We start from the raw sequence: 24,275 nt of genomic DNA, 5'->3' as shown, positions 1-24,275 counted from the left end.
ATGAAAACGGAACGTTACTGTTGGCCACCTGCACGAAATCCACTTTGTACGTAAAACCGAATGAAAACGTAACTTTACTGATGACAAACAGCAGGAAATCGGCTTTGGACAGCTAACCAAATGGAAACTGTACTGTACTGATGACTCCGCAAGAAATCGGCTTTGGACACTTAACCGAATGAAAATGTAACTTTACCGATGAAAAACCGCACGAAATGGAGTTTGGACAATTACCCGAATTAAAACGTAACTTTATGGACCCCGAACAGCTCGAAATCTGTTTTGGAAACCTGACTTAATGAAAACTGAATGTTACTGACGGCCACCTGCACGAAATCCACTTTGCACGTGTAACCTAATGAAAACGAAATTTTACCGACGGCGGGATGCACGAAATCGGCTTTGTACAGGTAACCGAATGAAAACTGAACTGTAGCGATGACTCTGCACGATATCGGCTTTGGACACTTAACCCAATTAAAATGTAACTTTACCGATGGCCAACGGCACGAAACCGGTTTTGGAAAAGTAACCCAATGAAAACTGAACGTTAATGATGGCCACCTGCAGGAAATCCACTTTGCACGTGTAACGGAACGAAAACGTAATTTTACCGATGACGGGACGCACGAAATGGGCCCTGGACATGTAACCCAACGAAAACACAACTTTATGGATGCCCAACTGCACGAAATCCGCTTACAGTAAGGAAACCGACCATTGATATTTCAACCTTTAAAAATACCAGCAGAGCAGACAGTTAAAGGACTGAAAACGTAACTTCACGATGGCCCACTGCATGAAATCCGCTTAAGACAAGCAAACTGACCATTGATTTTTCAACGTTTAGAAACAACCAGAGCTTTAGACACTTAACGGACTATAAGTGTAACTTTCAGATGACTGACTGCACGAAATCCACTTTGCACGTGTACAGGAACGAAAACCTAATTTTACCGAAGACGGGAGGCACGAAATCGGCTTTGGACAGGTAACCGAATGAAAACTGAACTTAAGGATGACAAACTGCAGGAAATGGTCCCTGGACACGTAACCCAGTTAAAACGTAACTTTATTGATGCCAAACTGCAGGAAATCTGCTTACAGTAAGGAAACCGACCATTCATTTTTTCAACCTTTAAAAATACCAGGAGAAGCAGACAGTTAACGGGCTGAAAACGTAACTTTACCGATGACTGATGCACAAAATCTGTTTTGGACGCATAACTGAATGAAAACTGAATGTTACTGTTGGCCACCTGCCCGAAATCCACTTTGTACGTGTAACCGAATGAAAGGGTAACTTTACCGAGGACAAGTAGCAGGGAGTCGGCTTTCAGGTAACGGAATGAAAACTGAACTGTACTGATGACTCTGCACGAAATCAGCTTTTGGACACTTAACCGAATGAAAACGTACTTTACCGATGACAAACTGCACGTAATCGAGTTTGGACAATTACCCGAATTAAAACGTAACTTTACCGAGGGCCAACAGCACGAAATCGGTTTTGGAAACGTAACCCAATGAAAATTGAACGTTACTGACAGCCACCTGCAGGGTTCGACACATACCCGAATAAAAACTGAATTTAAAGATGGCCAATTGCACGAAATCGGCTTTGGATACGTGACCAAATGAAAAGGTAATTTTACTGAGGGCCAACTGCGGGAAATCGGCTTTACTTAGGGTCAACTTTACTGAGGGTCAACTCCAGGAAACCGGCTTTGGAGACATAACCGAATGAAAACGTACTTTTACCGACAACAAAGTGCACGAAATCGGTTTAAGGTAAGGAAACCGACCATTTGATTTTCAACCTTTAGAAAGGCCAGGAGCTGGAGACACTTAAGGGACTGAACACCGAACGTTACCGATGACTGCCTGCATGAAATAAGCTGGGGACACGTACCCGAATGAAAACTGAATTTAACGACGCCCAACTGCACGAAATCCGCATAAAGTAAGGAAACGGACCATTGAATTTTCAACCTTTAGCAATACCCTGAGCAGACAACACTTAACCGAGAGAAAACGGAACTTTAGGGACGACTGACTGCATGAAATCCGCTTTAAACAATTAACTGAATGGAAACATAACTTTACCATTGGCCAACTGCAGGAAACGCGCTTTGGACACGTAACAGAATGAAAACATAATTTTACCATTGGCCAACTGCACGAAATCGGCTTATAGGTAAGGAAAGCGACCATTGATTTTTCAACCTTTAGAAACACCGGCAGCCAGAGACACAATAAACAAACCAAATTCTGGGGATCACATCACATCCCCTGCATACCTATGCTATGGGAACAGTGGATTCGGCTGCTTGTCAGAGTCCGATCCCAGTCCCCACACAAAAGTGAAATCAAATAAAAATAACGTAAAATATATCGCATATGGTGTTTGTAATCACCTTCGGATTTGGTCTGCAGTGTGCTCATCGCTGAACGGAACTTGGCTGCCTGAAAATGTAACTTTATGGAAGGCTGGCTGCTAGAAATGGCTTATGGAAATGAGTCTGAGGATCGATTTTTTCCTCCTTTAGAAAGGACGCTAGACTGAGTGCTTGAGGAACTGAAACCCTGGCAGTCACATAGCAGGTCCTACCTACTCCCTATGGGAACAGTAAGTTCTCAATGAATCCCACCAGAGCCTGCCTGGCGGAGTCCGTTCGTGGTTCAACACAAACGTACAATCTCATACAAAGTCACGGAGAAAAAAATCGTGTACTGTGTGTTTGTAATCAGCATCGGATTTAGTTCTTATTCCGCTGAGCTCTAAACGGAACTTGTGTCTTTGGACACTTAAGGCCAGGAAAACGTAATTTTACCGAAGGCCTACAGCCCGAAAGCGGAGGATTGATTTTTCTCCCTCTAGAAACACGCAGAGGTGGGAGGCCCAGAGTGCCTGGAGGAGTGGGATTTTGGGCGCCAAAAGAAACTGCAGAGGAGTAAAGTCAGGGATGCAATTTAAAACCACTGTCGGGTTTTAGTCCTGTCCTGCAGACAACTGACAGGAACTTGATTAGACTGACAAGTGGCAGCCTCTTGAGAACCAGGCTCCAGAGAACCGACTGCAGGGGCGCTGATAATGGGGCATCCCCTCAAGACCTAGAGCGGGTGACAGACACCCCTGAGGTACACAAGCCAGCGACCTGAGGCTGGGAGGCAGAGCTGAGGATCTGCCTCTGATGTGAGAGTACATACACTGTCTCAGCCTTAGACACACTGGAAGAGGGCATCAGATCCCATTACAGTGAGCCACACTGTGGTTGCTGGGAATTGAACTCAGGACCTAGGAAAGATTAGTCAGTGCTCTTAACCACTGAGCCAGCTCTCCAGCCCATGGCTAGGACTTTTCATTGGCCTGTGCTCCCTCTGTTCCCACCCACCAGCCTTGAGGAGCTGTCTGCCACCAAGGACTTGCCCAGGGTCGCAAGGCTTGCACGAAATCTAGATGTGCAAGGGAGAAGCCCTCAGGTCAGCCTCTTTCCAGAGGAACAAATGCATGCTTTAAACATAGCCACACACTTCCTGCAGAAAGGAAGGCATGCGGGAGAGGGCCATCGCAAACCATGACTCTTTGGAGCCCTGGACCATCCCTTCGCCAGATATCATTGGTGCAAAGAAAGGAAAGCCATCCTGACAGAGTTTAGGTGCCAACACCCAGTCCTAGTTTTCCAGGGTAGGGGTCCGATGTCTGTGTATTCTCTCTGTTTGCCTGCAGGAACCTGATTCCGGCAGGCAAAGCACAGAAGAACAAAACTACATAAGTAGTTCAAAATCACCATCTTTTGTCAGCCCCATCCAGGTAGCAGGAAAACTAGAAATGTCATGGAGAAACTTAAAGAAATTCCATTGAGTGTTTGTGCAAACACCGAATGGCACAGAAACCCGTTGGCCCACTGAACCTGCCTTACAGGATCCTGAGGAAGTGAGCCTGTTTCTCTGAAGCTATCCACGTGAAACTGTCCGATTTGGAGCTGAGAATTGGACACCTTCGTTCTCAAGAGAAATACAGCCACTGGCCATAGGTTAAAATCTGCCAGAGAGAAAACTGTTCAGGCTCTGCTACTGCTTTCGAAAGGAAGGGATTGGATTGGGCTCTGCTAAGGGAAGGGAGGCTTAGAAAACACTGGGTGTTCACTAAGGTGATCTGCCACAGGGGAACCGCTGGACACTGGCAAACCCAGAAGGATCTGCCACATTGTCACACAGCTGTGGTCCTACCAGTGTGCTACAGGAAGTCCACGAAGGCAGTGAGCTATCTGAGGGGAACTCTACTACTCTTGGCTTTTGGAGTTTTGAAGAAGAAGGAGAAGGAGACAACACCACTTTGCAGGCATGGATTGTGAAATTTCGGGAAAACCAATAGAACAAAGAAAATGCCATTGCTAGTAGTAAAAGATATATGCTGTGATGGCGTCCTCAGGGGAGAAGGAATACCCTCATAGCAGAAGGCGGGGGGGGGGGGGAGGATGGGATAGGGGACTCATGGATGGGGAAACTAGGGAAGGAAATGACATTTGAAATGTAAATAAAACATACCCAATTTACAAAAAGGAATAGTGATGGAGCTGCAGGTTGAGAAGACTCCTTTAGAAGATGATAGAAACCTGAGTTTTGGAAAATGAGGAGAGCTGGCTGAGTGAGGAGAGGGGAGAGGGAGATGATCTCAACCAGACATGCTCTAATCATCATGAAATAAGATTTTATTCTTCAGCTGGAATTACTTAATCCTAAACATGCTATGAGTACTTCCTGATGGTTCCCCTCAGTTTTAAAGAATTAGATATTAAGCAAACTCCACTTTATCTAAGTGAAATTTTTTTACAGGTTTCAATAGATGGGATACTCTGTTCATCCTGTGGAATCTATAGACTGGAAATGTGGGAGAGAACAAATACATCTAAACACATCATAAATAAGGTTTCCATTACCATCCTGAACAAGGTATTTATAAATAAGGTCTTAATGAATCCTTGGAAATTATTCACTGATATTACTTTTTTTTAAGGATTTACTTATTTATCATCTATAAGTACACTGTCATTGTCATCACACACATCAGAAGAGGGCATCAGATCCCATTACAGATGGTTGTGAGCCACCATGTGGTTGCTGGGAATTGAACTCAGGACCTCTGGAAAAGCAGTCAGTGCTCTTAACCACTGAGCCACATCTCCAGCCCATTCACTGATATTTCTATGTGCAAGAGAAACATATAGTTAGTCGTAAAGTCTGCCCAAAGTGACAAGGACAGTAGGTGAAAGACCTGTATTTGTCTAATCTGAAAGCTTTGATTGAGGAAATGAAAACAAAAACAGTAAAAAATAAAAATAAAAATAAAAAAGGAAATTAGTGTTGTTGGACAGAGGACGGGATCCCTCAACTCCTGTATTTATTGAGAACCTACTGTGACAAGCTAGCCTGGGCATGGTAGAGTACACCTTTAACCTCTTCACTCTGAAGGCTGAGGAAAGTTTATCTCTGGGTTTGCGGCCAGTCATCTCTACAGAGCAAGTACTAGGACAGCCAAGGCTAAGCAGTGGAACTGACTTCCTCTCACACCAGGCAAAGACATGGTGCAAAGACATGACATGCATCCAAACAAATACACACATAAAAGAGGAGACCTGTACTGAGGACCGGAGGCAGCGATGGTCACAGGACTTGATGCATTGGTAGAAGACATAGGTTAAGTTCCTAACACCCGAATACCTATAAACAGGCACACAAATGAAGCCAGCTGAGTAGTGGACCCACACCTTTAATCCAACACAGGAATGACTGAGGCAGGAGGACCTCTGTGAATCAAGGCCAGCCTGGTCTACAGAGTGAGTTCCAAGACAGTCAGGGCTACACAGAAACCCTGTCAGGAATGTAAAAACAAAATGGGGAACAGGAGAAAAATACAGAGGAAGCAGAGGAAAAGCAGGAGGAGGAAAAGCAGGAGGAGGAAAAGCAGGAGGAGGAAAAGCAGGAGGAGGAGGAAGCAGAGGCCTGTGCAACATAAGCTACAAAAAGAGCTGCAAATCTTCTCTAGGCAGCTGTGAATTAGACTGCATTGTCTGGTGCATGGCCCACCGGAACAGAAAGGGAGAAATCTGTCCGTGAGGTTGTTTCAACTCCCCCACCCCAACCTGACAAAGTTAGAGTAATTTTGGTGAGAGAATGACTGGCAGACAAGCAAACCTGTGGGCCATTTCTTCATTAATACTGGAAGTGGGTGGGCTTAGCTTGGTGTGAGAGGAGCCAGTGCAACCTCTGGGCAGGTGGTCCTGAGTTTTACAGGACAGTAGGTTGAGCAAGCTATGAGAAGGAAGCCAGTAATAGCATTTCTTTGTGGCCTGCTTCAGTTTGGGTGTCCTTGGGTTCCTGCCTTGACTTCCTGACTTGTTTTCTCTTCATGAAGGACTACAATTGTGAGATGATAAACCCTTCCTCCATGGGTTGATTTTGTCATGGTGTGTTATTACCACACATCATAGCAATTGAACCTAGCCAAGAGAGACACCCACCCCTGTTCACAAATCAGTCCCTCCTTGGTCTGTGTGGAGTCAGAGCTCAGGTTCCAAATCTAGGCAAAATGTAACGCAAAACCCATGATGCACTTCCCAGGATTCTCCCCAATAGATGGTAAGTTAGTTCGATCTTCCTGGCTTCAAATTGGAGTGCCCATGGATAACACAACTCAGAGGCACAAACCAGGGCCATTCCTCTTTAATGAACCACACATTTGCGAAGGCCAAGGAGGCTCAGGAGCAGCCATCCTAGTTCCTATTACATCTGCACAAGAAAGGACACTCTTGGGATTCTTTGAATCTAGAGCAGGAGACATGATTTCAGGACAGAAGAGTACTTAACAACACTTCTCAGGAATATAAAAGAGGGAAAATAAGACTGAGAGAGTCACATACAGCAGCAATCCCGGACTATACTCTTCTCAGTCTGTCTGAGGCAGAGATCACACTGCAGACTGGGCCCTGACTGGGAAGTGATTGGAAAAGGATGGTAGACAAGGCTAGCTCTGGGCTCTCTGTGTTTGCCACATTTGTGAAGAGGGAGGAATTGCATACCCAGCCAGCTCAAGTGCGGTGTCATAGGCACCCAGTGGCACTGATCATACCTAGCTATCCTGATGAAATGTACTCAGAAGGGAGTTGTCATTGAGGTCAGTATGAAATAACAAACCTCAAGGGAGAGCCCATCATCTGTGCAGCCATATGAACACCAGTGTGGTCCTGCCTTGAGAGAGAAGATTTATAAAGGACCTGACTTCTACAAGGACAAGCTACAGGTTATACAATCCCAAGTAACCGCAGTCAATACACACACACACACACACACACACACACACACACACACACACATACCTTGTTTCTTCTCTTTCTATGCCTGCAAAATAACAAACAAAAACAGTTATCCTGTGCATGAGATATGGCCCAATGATTAAGAGCACTGAGTGCTTTTCCAAAGGTCCTGAGTTCAATTCCCATCGACCACATGGTGGCTCACAATCATCTGGAACAGGATCTGATGACCTCTTCTGGTGTGTCATACAAACCCCTTGTATCTCGTCAGACCACCATGGATTTAAATCTGCACTTCAGAGAAGAGAAACAGAAAGCCTACACACTCTTGGAATCAGAACAACTCTCTACTCAATGGTCTGTGGGTCAGGGTAGAAATACAGAAAGAAATTAAAGACTTTCTAGAATTTAATCAAAATGAAGTCAACACCTACCCAAATTAATGACAAAAAAGTGGTCCTAAGAGGAAAGTTCATAATAATTTGCCTACATAAAAGAATCAGAAAGTCCCCATATCAGAAATTAAAAAGTCATATTAGAGTTCTCTAGAGTCACAGAACTTGTGGAATGTCTTTATATATTAAGGGAATTAATTACAATGACTTACAATCAGTATTCCAACTAACCCAACAATGGGCAGCTGTGATGGGAAATCCAAAAGTCCAGCAGTTTCAGCTGGTCTTCTGGAGAAGCTGCAATCCTGGCCAGATAGGTTCCAACAGATGTGCTCGCAAGTAAGTGCAAGCAGGCAAAGAGTGAATCCTCCTTCTTCCAATGTCTTCATATAGGTCTCTAGCAGACAGTGTGGCTCAGATTAAAGGTGTGTAACCCCATGCCTGGATCTGGAACTTCATTTTGTCAGAAGTTGATCTTAAACTCAGAAATCTGACTGCCTCAGACTCCTAGGATTAAAGCTGTGTACTACTTTGCCTGTGGCTAACCTTTTCAAGGCCACTATCCTTCCAGAACTCCCTGTTGAGATCTGGGGCACAGGTGTGCCCTCATTACCAGATGTAGTTTATTCCAGATGTAGTCAAGTTGACAGCCAGGAGTAGCTATCACAAAGTACACCTGAAAGTTCTAGGGAAAAAAGGAAGAAGCAAACTCACAAAAGGGGAGAAAATGCAGGAAATTATAGAAACCATGGCTGGAATCAATCAGTTAGAAAGAAAGAAAACAATTCAAAGAATCAACCAAACCAAGACCTGGTTCTTTGAGAAAATCAACAAGATAAACAAACCCTTAGCCAAACTAACTGATAGCTAGATAGATAGATAGATAGATAGATAGATAGATAGATAGATAGATAGATAGATAGATACATAGATAGATACATAGATAGATACATAGATAGATACATAGATAGATACATAGATAGATACATAGATAGATAGATACATAATAGATAGATAAATAGATAGATAGATAGATAGATACATAGATAGATAGATACATAGATAGATAGATAGATAGATACATAGATAGATAGATACATAGATAGACAGACAGATAGAGAATCCACATTAACAAAACCAGTAAGGAGAAGGGAGGCTCAGCAACTGACACTGAGGGACTTCATAGAATCAGTAGATTTTACTTCAAAAACTTCTACTCCACGAAATTGGAAAATCTGAACGAAATGGAACCTTTTCTAGATAGATACCACTTACCAAAGTTAAATCAAGTTCAGGTAAACCATTTGAACAGCCCCACAACCCTTGAAGAAGAAGTAGCAGTCATTAAAATCTCCCAACCAAAAAGGCACAGGGCCAGATGGTTTTGTTAGAGAATTCTACCAGATTTTCTAAGGAAAGCTAATTTCAATACTCCTCAAATTATTCCATAAAATAAAAGCTGAAGGAACACTGCCAAACTCATTCAGAGAGGGCACAGTGACCGTGATGTCTAAACTACACTAAGCCGCCACAAAGAAAGAGAACGTCAGACCAATTCCTCTCATGAACGTTGATACCAAAATACTCAATAAAGTCCTCACAGACTGAATCCAGGAACATATCAAAAAATCATCAGGATGAAGGAAGCTTCATCCCATGCATGCATCGATGATTCCTTATATGAAAATTCATCAACACAGCCCATGATAAAGACAAACTGAGAGTAAACATATCACGTGGTTATCTCATTAGATGCTAAAAAGAGCTTTGATAAAAACCCAACACCCCTTCATGGTAAAAATATTAGAGAAATCAGGGATACAGGGCACATATGTAAACACAATCAAAACAATATACAACAAGCCAATAGCCAACATCAAACTAAAGGGAGAGAAACTGTCAGAAACCACCCAGGGAGAGTGCATCAGTAGGGGCCAAGGCTTGGATTTTAGGTGGAGAATGGATTTGGCTTGACAGGCAGACACAAATCTGAGATATGTGTTGTTGTAAAAAGTTTTATTTTTTTGGCACAGACTTATATGGTCAAAACAGGAATATCATACTTGGCGATATTTATTACCCCATCAGATGTCTCTTGTACAAAGGAAACTGAGCATACAGTCTAGGAGTTTTTAGTCGCAGATAATAGTGTAGAAGACTGTGGTTATAATGTCGGACTTGTGGGCATCAGATGTACATTCAATACTTACCTTTGTTTGGATAAAGTTTAAACTTTATGTTTATGGCCCCTCAGGATAATTTGGAAACTTTTGTAACCATTTCATGGTTTTCTTCATTTCCTATGGTCTTCTAAAAAGATTAGACCACCTTCTCTTAGACAAAGCAATCGTTCTATACACAGCCTATTGATTCTCAAGCCTCTCTTCTTGTGAGAGCGCCCACCACAGAGGTCAAGTCCTCCTAAGTCTTTCCCAGTAACCAAGCTCAATATACTTTGTCTTCTTACTGTTTACCACTACTCACCTTGTCAAATCTATGTCATAAGTCCCCATCCGTGGGAATGGTGCATCTGTAGGTTTATAATAATAAGGATCTCTATATCTAGGGGCCTGCCACCATTGTCCACTAATTTTAATAAACAAGACTCCATTCTCCAGTTTAGTCTCTAACCCTAATTTTTGTAATTACTTTTTGTTCAATGATAGTTCTTCTTTTTCTTTTAGTTAATTCTTGATAACTTTGCTCAACTCGCTGAACCTGTCTTTCCAAAAAAGTCACTACTATTCTGAATCATGCTAAACAAAACTTTTCCCAAAAAGGGGGAAAAGACTTTTTGGAACAGTCATGCTCTTAATAGCTTTAATTAACTTCTCTCCTATTTATTGAGAACTAATGGGTGCAGCAGTTGATGGTGTGAGATGTTTCCGTCTCTGGACTTGTAGTTCCTGGAACATCTAAAGATACATGACCATCTTTCCACACTGCTATATTCTTAGATTTAGATATTGTTGACAGGCTTAAAGTTGTTGAGATCACCAAGGCCAGAACATAGAAGGTACCTCCACTGAAAGCATAGACCCAGGTCATCATCTTTTTGTAGGGAGACTCCAGGACCTCCAGGAGGCCGAGCCATTCCAGGCACAGGCCTCTGTTCTGGACAGAAACGAAACACTAAGAACTTCATGTCACAAGACTCCACTGGAGTGGGTGTGGCAAGAAATTTAAACCATTTCCATTAAAATCAGGGAGGAGACAAGGCTGCCCACTCTGTCCCTATCTCTTCAATGATATAATAGAGCTTCTACACAGAACAATAACACAACTAAAAGAGATCAAGAGGACACACATAAAAGGAAGAAGTCAAAGCATTGCTATTTGTGGATGACCCCCAAAATTTGTAGAACTCCTACAGCTGATAACAACTTAAGGAAAGTGTCTAGATTCAAAATTAACAAAAAACAAACAAACAAACAAACAAAAACCCAAAAGACCAGAAGCCCTCATGAGAAATAGGCCAATGAAGAAATTAGAGAAATGTCACACTTTAAAATAACCAGGAATAATATAAAATATCTTGGTGTAATTCTAAGCAACCAAGTAAAAGATCTGTATGACAAGAACCTCAAGTCCCAGAAGAAAGAACTTGAACACGATATCTGAAGATGCAGAGATCTCCCATGCTCATGGAGATATAGGATTCACATAGTGAAACTGGCCATCTTACCAAAAGCAATCTACACATTCATGCAATCCCCATCAAAATTCCAACAAAATTCTTATAGAACCTGAAAGAGCAATTCTCAACTTCATTTGGAAAAACAAAAAACCCAGGATAGTCAAAAGAATCCTGAACAATAAAAGAATTTTGGGAGGAATCACCATCCCTGACCTCAATCTGTGCTACTGGGTAATAGAGATAAAACCCCACAGGGTATAAGAATTAAAGAACCAGAAATAAACCACACATCTATGGACATTGGGTATTGATAAAAAAGCCAAAACCATTCAATGGAAAACAATCAAAGCATCTACAAAAAATGGTGTTGGCTAACTGGATGTCCACCTGTAGATGAATGAAAATAGATCCATATTTGTTATCCTGCACACAACTATAGTCCAAGGACCTCAATATAAAATTGGATGCACTAAGTCTCATAGAAGAGATAGTGGGAAATACCCTTGAAAGCATTGCTACAGGAGACAAGTTCCTGAATGGAATACCAAGGACTCAGAATCCAAGATCAACAATTGATAAATGGGACTTCATGAAACTGAAAAGCTTTGTAAGGCAAAGGACACTGTCAATAGAACAAATCGGTAGCCCACAGATTAGGAAAGGATCTTCAACACTCTTCATCTGACAGAGGGCTAACGTCAAAAATGGAGAAGTAACATAAGAAGTTAGACTCCAGCAACCCAAGTAATTGAACAAAAAATGTGGTACAGAACTAAACCGACAGTTATCAACAGAGGAATCTCCAATGGTCCAGGTGAGCCTGGGATGCAGGCACCCGTGGTCTCCACGTCCGGATACAGCTTGTAAGATTGATTTCTGTGTTTCTCCAACTGACTCAAGTGGACAAAGTACCAGGATTTTCCTGCCTTAGGCAATCTCCGTACCGCTCATCCTTACTGTATCCTTCTTGTCTAACGACGGTTCCAGTCATCCTGGATGTGAAGATGAATCAGCTGGTCATCTCCTGCTTCTGTGTAAGCGCGCATCCAGAGGCTCAGCGTTTCTGGTCCTGGGTGGTGGGAAGTGCTTCAGCAGAGCCAGGGCAGAGACTTCTGGGCAGAGTGGATTTGTGTGTGAAAATAGACTTCTGAGTCTCTTGGGCTGAATGTTTGGAATGTACTGAGGTCTTTTAGCCTAGGCCTTAGCCTGTACACTTCTCCTACCAGAGCCCTGATCTACAGTGCAGACTCTTCTTGGTGCTTCAAGGTCCACACAGTACCAGTTGGTCTGCAGATCTTTTTCCGGCTAATGGCTTCAATATGTCCTCTGTCGTGGCAAAGTTTGGGTTTGGTTCTAGGAATGATAGAAATTTTATTGTCTTCTCTGAGCTTTCTTAGAGATTTTAGTCCCTGCCACTATTTGTGTTGGGCTGGGTAAAGAAGATGTTGTCAATAGCAATGAGGGTTCAGCCCTCTCTTCCCCGTGTAAAATATTTTTAAGTGCAGAGCTGGCTGGCTGCCAGGCTGTAGTTGGGAAAACTGAAACAAAAAAACCTCTTCAGGAGCCACAAACTAGGCTCTCCCTGGTGTGAGTACAGTTTATGCCAAAGAACAAAGTTTGTGGTCGGTGAGATTGAAAGGTGCTTTGAATGAATCAGTTAAACTAGCAAAAAGCCCAGACTTCTGCGGTCACAACCTAAAGAAACAGCCTTTGGCCTCTGCCTTCCTAGCTGGTCCCAGGAGAAATTTCCTACCTGTGCGCCTCTTAGGGAATCTCACCCCAGGCTTGTGGCAGCCTCTGTCTGGAAAAATCTATTCTGGCAGAGCACAGAGCTAGCTCAGCTCCTCCCTTCTTTCCTAGACTCAGCAGAGGAGGACCCTGTTCGCTATGGTGCCAACAACTGTGAGCAGCAGCCAAGGCAGGGGAGCCTGGGGGTGCGGATCCTCTCCAGGAGATCTAACAGAACTGCAAGTCTTCTCCACCAGCAGATGGCGACTGATAGACCACGCTAGAACAAGCCTTGCTTCAAGACCGAGGTCTGCGCATGCTCCTTGAACACCAGGCTGCGGGCTGTTCCAGATGTATGCTAGAGTAAACAGCATTGCATTACTTCCCCGGTGTCCTCATTTGGGACCTGAACCTCTGGTTTCTTGCTTCCAGGACAGAAGGGAGGAGCCAAGCTGACAGGATTGCTGTGTTCTCTGCAAGAATCAGTTGCCCAAGATGCAGCTGTCACCTGATTATAAATCTCCTAACACCTGGGGAGCAAGGCACAGGCCATGGATGAAGATTTTCCCGGGTGGGGACACAAACAGGCTGAGCCTCTCCTGTTCTCCCTGGTCTATCAACCTCACAGGCAGGTAACTGGCTCCACAGCACAAACAGCTTTCAGCAGGGGGAGGTAAAGAGATAAGGGCGTCTTTCTCAATTTCTCTGTTTCAGTTTCTCTGTGGTACACAGTTTAGGACAACTGTGCCTGCTTAGCGGCTTGGTGCGCTGGGGCAAGACCTTCTGCAGCCAGCTGGCTCTGCATTTTAAAAGTCTCCCAGGCACTTAAATCAGCCAATCCTGGTTTGGCAACCACCACCCACCCTCCAAAAATCACAAGCACGCTGGGGTTGGGGTGGGGAACAGTATAAATGTGTCATTCCTAAAAACAGAAAGTAAATGTTCCCACAGAAGAGGAAATGGAGAGTCTGTCAGCAGCCAGGAAAAGGAAACCTAAGGCAGATCATGGCTGAGCAGATGTAGAAGAGCCTAGACAATTCAGTCACTGCAGGGTGAGGGCTGCTGGATCACTGGGGAAGGTACTGGTCTGGCTTCTGAGTACTTGGGACAGGGCTCCCTGAGGATGACCTCGTGCTGGTCCTGATTGGACCTGGATTTCCAGAGGACTGGAGTTCATCTGCATCCTGTCGGCCACAGTCAGGGAGTGGCTAAAAACACACAGACAAGCCCAGACACCACTGAGCTGCCTCCCTTCTAGCTGTGCTGGCCCTGGTCACCCTGACACCTTAAAACTGCCTGCATTGAGCAAAGGGAATTTCCCCTGCTGGCTCAGAAATCTTGCAGAAACCTGGAGGCCCGGCTAAAGAGGACCTTGTGGCCATTTACTGACAGAAATCTGCCCCACCCAGAAGCAGCTGATCTTGTTCTGAGACCATAGCAGCGAGGAGCCTTTGATCTCCATCCTGGATGAATGTTAATTCCAGATAGAAGCCATCCTTAGATGGGATGGGTGGTGGGTGTGTGGACGGCAGATACAGAAAGGGGATGACAGGAAGACCAACAGCAATCCAGGCAGCAAAGCCTTGTAGTTGTCTGTATGAGTCAGGACTACACATAACGGGGCAATCACACTCCGGGATGCGTCCAGACCTGGAGACATGTGGAACCCTCTGGTCAGGTTATGGCTATCCCTGCTCACCAAGTCTGGCAACTCAACATCCAGCAGTGCCCTTGCACTAGTTAAGAAAAAGCAACTGAATTTGCAAAAGGGAGCTGCAATGTTGGCTGAATGTAAGCAGCAGCAGAATCAATCCCATCACTGCCAAGACACAGTTGCTGATGCAGGATTCTGAACTTCAGAGGAAACAAAGTAATTCTCCCTGTGGAGACATTGAACCTGGTAAGTGTTGGAAGACTCATCCCAGGTTTGCTTCTTTGATACATAGTTAAAGTTTTGGTTCTATTCTTAATGTTTGTTCCTCTTTGAGACAATCCTATACCTTTGTACAAATTTCAAGTAAAAATGTCAGTTTTCATCTAACCGTGATTTTGAAGCTCCATTATGAAAGAAAATACTCATGCTTTGTAATCATGGCCTCTAGGAAGAGGACAGTGTTTCCTACAGAGGGTGAACATTTATTCAAGGGTTGACTGTGTGAGAACATCGCTGCCTTTAGACAACCACGCCATCTATCTATAAAACTGGTTTTAGTTAGAGGATGGAGACTGACTTTAAAAGGATGTGTTTTGTTTTGTTGTTTGTTTGTTTTGAGATAGGATCCTTCTACATAGCCCTGGCTGTCCTGGATGTAGCTATGTAACCAGGCTGTCCTTGCACTAAACACATTCTCCTGCTGCTTGGGTGTTGCTTAAACGTGTACACCACCAAGCCTGGCTCAGAAAGTGTGATTTTTAAAAAAAAATTAGTGTTTTTTTAATTAACATGTACTTACCTCATTTTTTTTGGTTTCCTCCCTCCCTGCATCTTGTTATAAGATCCCTTGTGGTACCAGCCTCTCTCCCTGGTTTTGCAGCATATGTGTGTTGGTTTGCATGTTTGTGTGTGTGTATACTTGGTGTGCTTGTGTGTGTGTTCCTAATGTATGAATTCAACCTGATCAGTCTGTACAATGTCACTTGACTTCAAGCCTGAGCACTTGGTTTTAGATAATCAGTTTGAGAGCTGGGGAAGACTGTTTCTCTTGCTCTCACATCCCTTGGCTTTGTTGCTTGTTTTGTTTTTAAAAGTTAGTTAATTAGTTTGTCTAATCCATTGGCTTCATGAGCTCCCCCACTTCCAGGTCTGCATGGCTATTGGTGTCTCCTTGTTCAGTCTCCATGATGGCAGGGCTGAGACTGCAGTGGTGTAGCAAAAGGGGAATTTCTATAGAAGGAACCACTTTAATATAGAAGTAGGGGTTTTTGCTGTATTTTTTTTGTTTTGTTTCATTTCATGAATGACTTCATTCAAAAAACTCACTTTTATTGAACAGATGAGATTTTTGTTTAAAGCTTGAATTTTTTTACTTTAAGGACTGACTCACCATTAAATAATTGATAATTTATTCAAATGAGAAGGAATTTTTTGTAAAAGTCAAATATTTATTTAATGATGGACTTAATAATAACTCCAGAAATTAGGGAATGACAACCATGTTAATGAAGCCAACTATGTCCAGATAAAGAACAGTCTTGTACCTCTTAAAAGTCTATGAAAACCAAGCTCAGATGTACAAAGAGTTTAAAGGCAGAACCACAAATGCTTGGTGGTCTTAAAAGGCAGATAGTGTTAAGGGAAACCATGGAACTTTCATAGACATAATATTGTCAATTAGTTTTTGCCTATATGTTTCTTGTTATTTTAGTTTACTTTAATTATTTTGGTGACTACATCTGCCCCATGGTCAAGGCCAGTGAAATCTGAAATGTGTGGATATTGGAGGGTAGAATAGAAGGCTGAGAATTCTCTGGGTAAAGCAAATTGAGTCAGAATAGGATTGTAAGACCTAAGGTATTTCAGCATCCACTAAATAGATTGAATTTTCACGAGTATGATTAACTGGTTCTTACATATTCAACATTTATTCACAGAAGAGACTTTTAACATGAAAGGATGATTTTATGAAAATTTAGCCTTTCTGAAAAGGATCAATTTCTTATTTAGATCACAAAGGCAAAGAAAGTGCAGGCTGAATTTATTCTGTGCTGTTTCAAGTTGTTCCCCTTGGATTACCAGTTTAACTGCACACATTAGCACACTAAAGCCCAAAGAACACCAGTCTTCTTCAGACCCTGGTGGTCTCCATTTTCCACATCAGCATAGATAGTGTCCCAGGAAACAACAAATGTCTTGAGGCAAGTTCCTGCATCCTGGAGCAGGGACCAGCATCTCTTTAGATTGGAACTGTGCGCCTGATCAATGCAGCCTTCCTGAGACCAGGCTTATAGGTGCTAAACTAGGCAGGAGCAGATCATGGCTCCTGGAGTGCACTAGAGCCTGTGAAGACGTCTCTGGATGTAAAACTCCATCTTCTTCTCTGCTGTGCTCTTTCTAACCTACCCATCCATAGCCTACTTTCAAGTCCTAAGTCCTGCAGAGACTTCTGAACATGCTCAAAAGTAAAAGCTCCGTGCTATTCCTTTCTTTGTTTCCCTTTTTAAAAAAATCTTTATTTTAGGATAAAATTTCCACTGGGAACTTTTGGCTTTCATCTAAAAGTACTTTTGCTCCATCCTCCCCAAAAGCATTTTTACACACACACACACACACACAGAGGAGTAAGAAATAGAGTGATTCCTTCCTTCCTTCCTTCCTTCCTTCCTTTCTTCCTTCCTTCCTTTCTTCCTTCTTTTCCTTTTATTTAGGGTCTCTTTATGTAGCCCAGGGCATCCTGGAACTCACTATGTATTTCATGCTTGTTTCTGAACTCAAAAGTACTAATATCAGAGTCATGTACCATCACAGCATAAAGAGTGATTTATGTTTTTAGTCTAAGTTCTGGTTTGCTGTGTTCTTTTAGAGACATTATTGAAAGCAGACGTCTGAAAGAAGCAGAGAGTTAGTTACGTTTTGTTTCTTGGGTACAGCCAGCCCCAAGATGCCCCCAAGTTAGTTTTTCAAATGATCTAAAATTACAAACTGAACACCCTCTAGAATCTGAATGCTACCATTTAAAGGAATAGAAAGGAGGTTTGATATATAGATATTTGATAAACACCTATTTTCCTATCCTATACATTATAGTCTTGATTTATGTGATCTGTGTGTTGGTCGAGGTCCAGGGGGTCAGAGACTCTCCTTAGGGATCTGCAGGTATCAGGCACACATTTGGTTCACAGACACACATGCATGCAAAACAGCAGTGTGCACTAATTAAACAGATAAGTCAAATTGAAATACACTTGCAGGGGATAGAGGGAGGCTCATGAGTTCAGAGTACAAATCACCTTTGTAGAGGACCCAGGCTTAGTTCCCATCACACACATGGAGCCTCACTGCATTTCAGAGTGTCTGAAGCACTCTGTGGGCTCTGTGGGCACCATGCACACACATTATGAACCCACATACATGCAGGAAAAACACTCACACATATACGATAAAAACCAATGGGCCTCTTTAAAATCTAGAATATCCTTGAATTAAAAACTTGTATTGCATTCATTTAGGATAGTATTTCCTGTAATGAGATGACTTTAATAAATGCTAGGTATATTGTGTAAGCACAATGATTTTTAGGATATAACATTTAAAACATCATGTATGATCTGTCATAAAAGAAGAATTTTTATAAAGAAAGGTAACTTTCCATAAAGAATCCAGATATCACACATTCTCCTACATTACTTCTCTTGAGAGATGATTTCCTTCTTTACCTTGTGCTTATAGTATTTCTAGGTTTTGTGAAACTTGTTTCATGGGTCCCCAAATATTATTTATAAGTTTTCACAAAGTCAAAATTACCTACAATCTTATTTATTGTTTAATTTAATTCATTCTGTTAGTTTTTTTCAATTTGTTGATTTATTCAGGGGCATTCCTAAGTCTCCTGACACCCACATGAGCTGTACAGGAGAAGATTTGTCTTAAAGCAAATCAAAGCTGGATAGTTTCCGGTAGCATTGGGATCTCCCAAGATCTATAGTGTTCCTGAGTGTGATACCTTAGGGAGAAATGTGCTTTGAGTACGCTCAGGAACAGAGAGCTATGGGACGGTCACCAAGTGAGAGTGCAGACCACCTGTGCAATAACAGATCCTAAGGGACATTAATGGTCACACATGGAGAATTTGAAATCTCATGGCAATGTGTAGGTTGATGTCTATATGCAGCAGGTGAGGGCTGGCACAAGTTAGGTCAAGGCCATGTTTGGAGAGTAAAAAAAAAATAAGGTGGGGGACAAAGCTTTTGTAAGGCGGGAGAGAATGGGAAGGAAAAGGAGAATCAAGATGGAGACAGGGAAGGACGACCCAGGGCTCGGTGGTCTTGAATGGCCCTAGGCAGTTAACTATATTTCATAAGGGATGGATTTCTGTAGAGAAATTTATCTTATCTAGGTGGGAGGTTGTGAGTTTACTGTGTGGATGTATTGTGGATGGAGAATTTAACATGTAAATCTGATTGGTAAATTACAGTTTATTGAGTCCTGATTTCACTGAGTGGTTGGGAGTTTGTACTTTACCTACCAGGGAACGGTTGTGGAGAGTCAGGACAGAGCCCTTGGCAGGGAGTTGCAGTAGGCCAGCTACTGCTGGACTTCTACAGCCCTGATTTTACTGTGTAGCTGGAACCAGAGAGTTTGCAGCTAGCAGAGAGCCGTTTGGAGAGATACTAACCAGAGATGAATTATGGGTAACTAGACATGGCTCTCCATGCCAGAACTAACTCTAGAGACCAGCTTGGCAAGGTGCACCCTGGATCAGCTCACCGACTACCTGGGTCAGAGAGTACCTGGGGGTCTGAGGAGCCACTGAGATAAAAGAACCCTGCACTATGATAAATCCCTACGGGTGCCAGCACAGAGTGGGATAAAAGGTCCGACATTTTTTAAATAATTAATAAATAAATTAATACAACAGTAATGTCCTTCATTGAAACAGAGATCAAAGAAGCTTTGAGGAGAGAATGAGGCTGAGAGCAGAACTGCACCAGGCCATTCAGAAAGGGTATCTTGAAGAGAACTCCTGGAGTTTGGTTGTAAAGCAAGGTAAGTTCAGTGGACAGTGAAGGAGCCTCGTATGAAATCCTCTCACAAAACTGTCTCTGAGCCCAAAATCAATGGTCTGCTTCCTGTCACATAACACAAGAAAGGTCTTTCAGCAATGTGACTATCATGCTTCTGTTTCATGCTGCCCCGCCTTCTGTCTGTGGTGGTGAAGTCTAACCCCTGAGGTTCAAACTGCCTTAGAGGTTTGAAAGCCTGAGATACATTTCTTGTATTTTTTAACTCCTGGTGAAGTGAAAACAATGGACCTCCTCTTCCTGCTGCTGTGCTTGCCCTGCTGTGATGGACTTCACTGGAACTCTCTTACCCAAAAGAAGTCTTTCTTGCATTTTGGGGGTGTGAGGAAAGCAAATAAACATCGTTTGGGGTTTCGTTTGTTTGTTTTGTTTTGTTTTGTTTTTTAGAGCTTAAAAACAAAATGACTAAAAGTGGTTGACTCTGTTTCTCCTAGGCGTGGAACCAGAAATAACCTGAGAACTTGCTGGTGTTGCAGTCTTCCAAGAGCTGCAAGAAATATCCGGGTACCCAGAGGTGGTAGTGAAACTACAGCACCTCGAACACATGCACCCTGATTGTAATTGATAGCTATAAGCATGGAAGATTTGTCATTCTTTATAAATATGTTGTTTCATTCATTCTTCCATCCAATTTCCATTCATTCATTCTGTGGTGGTTTAAAGGAAGGTGGTCCTCACAGGCTCATATTTGAATGGTTGGTTCCTAGTAGGTTAAACTCTTTTTGAAAGATAAGGAGGTGTTCTCATTTTTGGAAGGAAGTGATTCTAAGTGTTTCTCCCTCCCCCTCCTCCTCCCCTCCCCCTGCTTCTCCCTCTCTTCATCTTCCTGTGTCCCTCTCCCTCTTCCCATCTCTCTGACCTGTTAATCTGTCTCTCTGTCTCTTGCTCACTCCTTCCCTTCTGGTGGTGCTGCCATCTGGTGGTGAAACACGATGTGAACAATCTCAGCCATTCCTTCCCTCTGCTGTCAAGGGTTCTAACTCTGTGAAACCATAATCCACACTAACCCCTTCTTTCACAAGTTGCTTTGATCTGGATTATGTTGTTTTATCAGAGCCAAGGAAAAGTGACAGATACACGCACCCTTTTCTGTTTGCCCACATGTGAAGCCGCTTGTCCTTGATTTCATGTAGCTCTGTGTTCTCTTTCTAGCTCTGACCCCTTCCACCTCTCAAACATCCCTGAGATCATTAGGCAACTTTTCCCCACACATTTTCCTGAGGGACTCACATGTGACAAGAAGAAAACACGATTTCATGTATCCAGCAAGCTTTAACACACAAATGAGAGACAATGGATATCTGTCATCTGGAGACTTGGTCATCCATTGGGTGTGGCTGTCTCCAGGCACAAGCATCTTTAAGCAGACAGTACAACTTCATCCTTCTTGTGAAGAACAATAATTGCTACACATCTGATCCCCACTCCCTCTTCATTCAGTCTTTCACCAGAGGAAAGATATATCATTGGTTATATCACTTAGCATTTAGAAACAGAGCTGCACGTAGGGTCACTGGTTAAGTATCTCTGGGGTGTGTTGATTCTCAGGTCCCCAAGAATATTGGACATGCAAATGGTATTCAGCCATTCATGGGGATTTAACACCTAGAGAGATAAAGTAAACCTCCAACCAACAAAAGCACCAAACCAAACCAGGTAAATGCATTAGCAACCAGATGCAGCATTTTTTGAGTTATATCTTTAAAAACTGTAAATGTGCATAGAGACCGCTACAGTGTCAAGTCAGGCACACAGTGAAAACTGTGAAGGCTCGTAGAACGTGGCTGCACTGCAGTCTTATGAGGGAGTCCCAGAGAGATCCCTTAGTGCTACTGTAGGAGAAGCTGAGGTATCAAACCAGACCAGTGACTCATTGCAATGAACATTCTCAGGTGAAGCTGTGTGCACAAAGGGGTTTACTATGTGACACAATGTGACATACCACAGCTGTCATATAGGGATGTTTTATTCATGTATTCATTTTTATTTTGCAGGATTTCAAGGGGAGAGGGAGGATATGGAGGGATGGGAAGGTGAGTGTCCTGTAAATGTACATTTCACAAAGAATCAAGACAAAGTTTAAAAACATTAAGGAAGTTATACTTATTAATATCTCTAAATAAAATTTTCATGGAATAGATACTAGACAAAAAATTGGCCATGAATTTTTAGGAGACCTGGGACAGGTACCTTGAATGGTATAGAAAGAGGAAATAGAAAAAACATGTTCTTGCTAAACAATCTCAAATATGTACAAAACCTGATAAATGTTATGGTAGCCAGATATTGGCTACACCGGCCCTGTACAACATTGAAACCACACATCCACTCCCCCATAAAAGTCCTGCCCAGTGGGGCAAACCTCCTCTCTGCTTCTCTCTCTGTGTTCTTGATGGATGGATTTCCACAAGAATTCTTAATGCTGAAGCCTCCTGCTGAGCTGGAAAGCCCTTCCTGTACTCCTGAGGTGGAAGGGGAAGGGGTGCTGTACTTGGTGCTGTGAGACAGGACCCTGATCACCAGTCTCCTGATTTCCACTGTGGTTGGTTTACTTTAAAACGTCATTAAACAGGATATCATACAAGCATGTACATGTAAGAGCTCAATGTACTTCAGTGTCTTAGAGAACACATAATCATGATAAGTTACAAACAAGGTAAGTACACTGGACATTTCCAAGTTAAATAATCCTCCAAAATCCAGAGTGCATTCCTGGGAGATCTCGGAGGTCAGTCTGAGACCTAGACATGTGACTCCTTGTGTCCAAGGCACCTATTTAAGATAGGACACCTGTGACCAATACTTTTCAGGATGTGTTTGAAGTTCACCCAGGGGTCAAAGAGGGTAGGTAGGCAGGGAATCCAGCTCTCACTTCCCTTGGGACCTTCTCTCTGTCCTCACAGTCCTACTAGATTCCACAAGGACAGTATAGCAGGACCAGTGTTATCATGCCCATGGCTCAGTGACCAGGCTGGAAGACTCCAGAGCTTGACTGTCCTGGATCCAACCAATGTGTCCTGGTCACTATAGTGGCTGTCCTTTGACCTGCAGATACTCATGCAATATCTAAGCCAACAGCCTTCTCCAAACCCAGCTATGACAACATTTTAGAGGTCAAAGATTCAGTAGCAAAAATAGACCATATTTGTGTATTATCTATTCCAAGGGATCCAAACTGAAAAGCCTTCTACTTGTTTAAATTTATGCTTATCAAAATATCAAAAAATGCAGAAACCAATCAATTTTGGAGTAGAGACAGTCCTCAACCATGAGTTTCAAGATAATCTCCACTAAATTTACTACAAAACTATTTTTTGTCGTTTTTGTACTAGAAAAAGAAGTTCTGCAGGAATGTCTGGCATTGGTATTGTCGATGAAGTATTGAAGTACTATTCCCCAGGTCTGCTCTGTAGAGGACATTGTGGACAGTTACCATTCTCTCAGGGATCAAAGCTGTATTATCTGAGAATGTCCACCTCTTTCGAAAGGTCCAGGAGATGTGAATTTAAGAAATGTTACAATTCAAAGAGAAACATTCTGGTCAACATTTCTATTCAGGGATTACATTAATTCCTACAAACACTTGTAGAAACAGGAATTTCAGAGAGAAAATTCAAAGATTGTAGGCAATGATACTTAAGTGTTTTAGTCACACTGACATCTGTATGGTCACTCTCTACCATGGCACATGACTTAGTTCACAGATTCGTTCTTTTGGGGGAAATAAAAGATCACTTAAAATTCTTGGGAATACTGAAAAGTTAAAACTGCAACTTATAGTCCAACAAAGTACACAGGATGAATCACACCGGATGTTGACCATGCTTGAGCACTGGTATCCACATCCTAAGCACGGTTTAGAGAACACAGGGGGCACTGGAGGGAAAGGGTGGGCTGCAGAGTGAGAGCCACTGACTTCCCAGGCACTGTCTCACACACGTGAAATCCAGGGGAAATGTCATACCTGACTCTCCCAGGATCTGAGCACTGTTTTCCATAGCTGCTTCTTTTTATTCTCTGCAAATGTAGTAAGGCCTGTCATTCAGACCCATTGATGCCTCCCTCCTTCCCTCCCTCCCTCCACACCTTTCTCTCTTCCTTCATTTATTTATTCCTCTCACTGTCCAGGGCTCCAAAGCAGCAGGGTCTGGGTTGGCCCTCTCAGGCCTTCTTTCTTTCCCCAGTAAGCATGTGGCAGGGGCTACAGCATGCATTTGTTCCTATGAAAGGAGACTGACCAGGGGGCTTCTCCTATGCACGCTGGAGTTTTTAGGCAAGCTTTGCCATCCTAGGAAAGTCATTGGTTAGTCTGCAGGCCTGCTCCTCAAGGCTGGTGGGAGCTTAGGACAATGAAAAAGCCAGAGCCAAGAGGAAAACCATTCAGAGGCCAATTCTCAGCTCAGCCTCCCAGCTTCCGGTTGCTGGCTTGTTCCCTCTTGGGAAGTCTGTCCTCAGCACTAA

At 42.9% G+C, this 24,275-nt stretch overlaps 1 long non-coding RNA gene across 5 annotated transcripts; it reads left to right on the top strand.

The window, feature by feature from the left end:
• Positions 1-4,496: 4,496 nt before the first annotated feature.
• On the top strand, positions 4,497-20,432 carry LOC120100725 (uncharacterized). Of its 5 annotated transcripts, none has more exons than XR_010064115.1 (4): positions 4,506-4,956; positions 13,209-14,976; positions 19,673-19,779; positions 20,249-20,432. It is a non-coding gene; the product is annotated as an uncharacterized LOC120100725 (long non-coding RNA). The 5 variants fall into 5 exon arrangements; XR_005500685.2 differs by having other exon boundaries at positions 4,506-12,382; XR_005500687.2 differs by having other exon boundaries at positions 4,510-13,384; positions 13,509-14,976.
• Positions 20,433-24,275: the final 3,843 nt, after the last annotated feature.

Source organism: Rattus norvegicus, chromosome 2 (genome assembly GCF_036323735.1).
Source record: "Rattus norvegicus strain BN/NHsdMcwi chromosome 2, GRCr8, whole genome shotgun sequence".
NCBI classification, from domain to species: domain Eukaryota; kingdom Metazoa; phylum Chordata; class Mammalia; order Rodentia; family Muridae; genus Rattus; species Rattus norvegicus.
The sequence above is the reverse complement of the archived record's forward strand: the minus strand, read 5'-3'. Positions and strand labels throughout refer to the sequence as shown.